The following is a 5,020-nucleotide window of genomic DNA, read 5'->3' as shown; positions in this document are numbered from 1 at the left end:
CTTACGTTTGAGAAGGCAACAGCATATTTTTGAATATCTTCTGCTGCCAAGATTACCTTTAAATTGTTTGCTAGATCACTGGACCACCTAACAGAACGTCTTTGTTGTTCAGACCCTCTCCTTTGGGGGGAGTACCAGATTTCCCGACATGGCACCTGTGGGGTGGCTGTCCAAATATGGCAGAATTTTGAAACTTTTTACTTTGGGTAACAGGGATGTGCATACTAGATGATAATCTAGGGTGCTAGCAGCCACTCCTGACATATAAGTAAAACCTCCGGGGTAGTCATCTGGTGTGGAACCGTTTAGAACTTGGAGATTTGTTTTAAACATTAGCTTCGCCAAACATGCACCTGCGTAGTTGGATTTTCTGTCTTTAAATAGTCTAGGTAGGAGCAAGCTATCCGAACCCTCCAGATGATCTCTAAAGAATAGCCTGTATTTAGCATCTAATGAGGGATCATCTGGACCCATATGGGCATTTAGATCTCCCAATACAAGAATCATCGCTTTAGGGTGTGATTCGACTATCGATAGTATATAATTCTCTAGGGATGCCCAATTCTTATCGATATCAATTTTTTAATATAATGGGGGTAGGTAGCTGTTGATTATAATCAAACTCTCTCCCTTCCAATGAAGTGATATTGCCATTGCCAGCTGATCTAGAGGCTGCAGTTCCTTACAGGAAACCATTAAGGATGTTGAAATTAATATACCCAAGCCTCCTTTCATCCTCCCCCGTTCCCTTCCCTTAGCGGCCTTCATACTATAAGATATGAAACCCTCCAATTCCAGGAATAGATCAGTCCATGTTTCTTGGACTGACAGCACTTCCGGGATATGATGATGGCTAAAAATCATCGGACTTCTAGATAGCCATTTGAACCACCCTGCAATGTTCCATGAAATTATTCCCAAACCCCTTACAGGTTTTGACAACTTTCGTTCTGGAGCCAGTCATGCCAAGGTTGTACCATCCCGGGGGCTAAGGGACGATTCGTTTATTCGATATTAGGATCTCGAGCCAAGGGCTGTAGATCTGACTCCTGGGCACTGATGGATGCAGGGAGTACCAGTTGATCCTCTCTCCTTGCTGATGAACCAGGCCTCTCTATGTGAGTGGCAAATCCCTTTCCATGGGGCCCCTGCCAATCTTTGGGATGTGTAGACTCCTGCTCTAGTGTTTCTACATCCATCAATTCTTGGGCCAAAGATTTATTTTCCATTTGGGGTTGTGCCTCCTGGCTGGAATGGATGGAGAACAGGACTCGTGAATCCCAGTCATACTCAGTCCTGCTGTTTGGATCAGGGAATAACGCCAAAGTACGAGAGAGGGTTGGAGCTTCCATCTGATTCTTTCCTTCTACGCAATCGTGTAGTACATCTACTTCACAGCCCCGTCACTCTATGGATATCTCCTCCGGAGCCAGCATTAAGCTCGAGGCCCTGGAAGAATTTAGCGAGGATTCTAGATCTGGCATGGAGCTAAATGAAGGCGGACTTAGAACTTGTGATGCTGGAGGGTTAGGAAACTGCACGATTCTTGTGTTGATGGAAACTGCTTTGTAACAGTTATTATACAAGCCTGATGGAAACTTTTTCCGATATGTCTTATCCCATTGCCCTTGTCCTCCCCTTCCTAAAATGTCTTATAGAGTAGAGAAAATCGAATAAAAACCTTAATTATAAAAGGAAAGGAAAGGGGAACACTGGAAAGTTTTAATAAAATAGCAAAGTTCTAAACTACATATTTATACAACAAAGGCCCCGGTCACACGGGAGGTTTTGGCCCGGAAGAGGGACAGATCAGGGGCGCAGCAAATGGGCGCGGTCAAACCGCAACATCTGGGAAGCAGCGCGCACCCGTCCCCAATCCGTCCCTTCAGCCAGAAAACCCACTGCAAAAAAGAACCTGCAAAAGAGCAGGACTTACCAGAAATGGCGCAGCAAGTGCGTCCGTGAGATCGCCGGCGCACCCGTCTTCCGGAGCAATCGAGGCTCCCGGCCGAACTGCCCTTCAGTGGCTTCCCCCCGGCATCTGATCGTGCCGGGGAGGAACTGCGCGGCGGCTCATGGGATCTATCTGATCCCGCCGTCGCGTGTCTCTTTTGGTGCGGCTCTAAAAAGCTGCACTTTGGCCATTCTTTTCCCCCCCGTATGGCAGGGACCGTTGTTGTTGTTCAGTCGCACAGTCGAGTCCGACTCTTCGCGACCCCATGGACCATCTCCCGTCAGGCCCTCCTAATACATACCAGAAGTCTCTAAGAGGGAAAAGGTAAAAGCCTAGGGGTGAGGCTGCTGAGCAAGTAACCTCTCTTATAGAACCTTACAGGACCTTACAGAACCTTATCTATATATCTAATACCGACAGGCGCCCCCTGCGTGCGGATACTTAAATCCGCGCATCGGGGGCAGCTGGGGGGGAGGGAGATTTTCGTGCACACTTGGGGCGGTCCCCAGGTGTGCACAAAAATCTTAAAACCTGGGAAAAAAAATTGGGGGGATACTTAAATCCCACCAAAACGGACAGAGCGTTTCCTGTGCATGCGCAGGGAACGCTCTGCAGCTGGGCTCGCCGCCGCCGCTTTGGAGCGGGGGGCGCAAGGCCCGGGCGGCTGCAAGCCGCATGGGCCTCACTGGTCTCTCCCCACCCCTGGCTCCTAAGCAGCGGCAGCTTGCAGCCGCCCCGGCCTCGCTTCGGAGCCGGGCGGCCGTGGGAACAGCGAGCCCCGGGTGGGTGGGGGTGGGTGGGGAACAGCGGGGCCCGGGCGGCTGCAGCCACTTGAGCCTTGCTTCGGAGCTGGGCAGGCAGGTGGGCGGGGGGATAGCGAGGCCCGGGCGGCTGCAGCCGCTTGGGCCTCACTTCTGAGCTGGGCGGGGGGGATAGCGAGGCCCAGGCAGCTGCAGCCCCTTGCGCCTCGCTTTGGAGCCAGGCGGCCGGGGGAACAGTGAGGCCCAGTACGCAAAATTTTGTTGCGGGTCTCCACTTGTAGAACCTAACAGGAAGAAGCTCAAGCTCATTCGCCAACTCAAACACTGGTAAATTAAAACCATCCAATCAGTTTCTCAAGCACACCAGTTAACATACAGGATTGATACTGAGCCAGGTTGAACTTCCAGGTCAGGTCTCAGGTAGAATCTTAACAAATATGTTAACTCAGTAATGACTGAAAATTTAGATTGTGCCATATCCCAACACTTTGGTGGGAAATAAGGTGTGCACTATGACTAAACCTTTCCCCTTGGTGCATGCATTTATAAGGTTTCCCCCCTTTGTGAATTCTTTGATGGAAAGTAGGGCTCCCACTGTGACTAAAGATTTTCCAGCACTCTAGGCATTTATATGTTTTCTCCAGTGTTTGAGTTATTTGGCAGGAAGAAAGTCTTTTACTCTCATGTAAGCTTTCCTCAAACTCCAGGCATTTCTATGGTCTCTCTTCTGTGTGAATTCTTTGATGCAAAGTAAAAAAGTAACTCTATCTGAAGCTTTTCCCACACTGCAGGCAGTGATATGGTTTCCCTCTGTGTGGGTTCTTTGGTGGGAAGTAAGGTATGAACTCTGACCAAAGCTTTCCCCACACTCCAGGTATTTATACAGTTTCTACCCTTTGTGAATTCTTCAGTGGTTAGTAAGACTTTTACTGTAACCATAGTTTTCCCCACACTCCATGCATGTTTATGTTTTCTAGCCTGTGTGAATTCTTTGATGACCGTTAGGGTATGAACTGTGACTGAAGCTTTTTTCCACACTTCAGGCATTTCTATGGTTTCTCCCCTGTGTGTATTCTTTGATGGGAAGTAAGTCTGGAACTGTGACCAAAGCTTTTCCCACACTCCAGGCATTTGTATGGTTTCTCCCCTGTGTGAGTTCTTTGATGGGAAGTAAGATTTGCACCCTGACTGAAGCTTTCCCCACACTCCAGGCATTTGTATGGTTTCTCCCCTGTGTGAATTCTTTGATGGGAAGTAAGTGTAGAACTGTTAGTGAAGCTTTTCCCACACTCCAGGCATTTGTATGGTTTCTCCCCTGTGTGAATTCTTTGATGGGAAGTAAGTGTAGAACTGTAAGTGAAGCTTTTCCCACAGTCCATGCATTTATACGGTCTCTCTCCTGTGTGAATTCTTTGATGGGAAGTAAGACTGGAACTCTGACTGAAGCTTTTTCCACACTGCAGGCATTTATACGGTTTCTCCCCTGTGTGAATTCTTTGATGGAAAGTGAGATTGGAATTCTTACTGAAACTTTTCCCACACTGGAGGCATTTATATGATTTCTCCCCTGTGTGAATTCTTTGATGGAAAGTGAGATTGGAATTCTGACTGAAGCTTTTCCCACACTCCAGGCATTTGTATGGTTTCTCCCCTGTGTGAATTCTTTGATGGGAAGTAAGATTGTCACTCCGACTGAAGCTTTTCCCACACTCCAGGCATTTGTATGGTTTCTCCCCTGTGTGAATTCTTTGGTGGGAAGTAAGGTGTGCACTCTGGCTGAAGGTTTTTCCACACTGCAGGCATTTGTATGGCTTCTCCCCCGTGTGAATTATTTGGTGGGAAGTAAGGTGTGCACTCTGGCTGAAGGTTTTTCCACACTGCAGGCATTTATATATTTTCTTACTGTTACACATCCTTGGTTGAATATTAATAACTGATCTTTCAGTGAAATTTTTCTTTCTTGCAGTGCACTCATTCCTGTTGTCTTCTTGACATGTATTTTGCTGTAGAGAGTCGTCCCTCTGTAAAAGACTGGAATTATTCCTCCATTTAGGTGGGTGTTTCCCCTTGTCCTTTCTTGGTGCATCCAAACGTTCAAACGCCTCTTCCACATCTGAATACGTATCCTCTTTCTCCATCAAAGGGTGGTCCTCTACTTCATTCGCTGACTGCCACCCATCTGTTGCTGAAAGAAAGAGATAACTGGCGTGATGATATAATACTTTCCACAAATACCTAATTGTGAGTTTTGTAGGACCTAAAGACTAAGGAGCTGTGGTGGCTCAAGTGGTTAAGAAGCTGAACT

General features: G+C 47.5%; 1 pseudogene; it reads right to left on the bottom strand.

Annotated features, from left to right (window-relative positions):
• Positions 1-4,628, bottom strand: part of LOC107118692 — a 38,574-nt pseudogene extending 33,946 nt beyond the window's left edge.
• Positions 4,629-5,020: the final 392 nt, after the last annotated feature.

The sequence above is a fragment of the Gekko japonicus genome, unplaced genomic scaffold, assembly GCF_001447785.1.
Source record: "Gekko japonicus isolate JY-2015 unplaced genomic scaffold, Gekko_japonicus_V1.1 scaffold5857, whole genome shotgun sequence".
Classification (NCBI taxonomy): Eukaryota; Metazoa; Chordata; class Lepidosauria; order Squamata; family Gekkonidae; genus Gekko; species Gekko japonicus.
The sequence above is the reverse complement of the archived record's forward strand: the minus strand, read 5'-3'. Positions and strand labels throughout refer to the sequence as shown.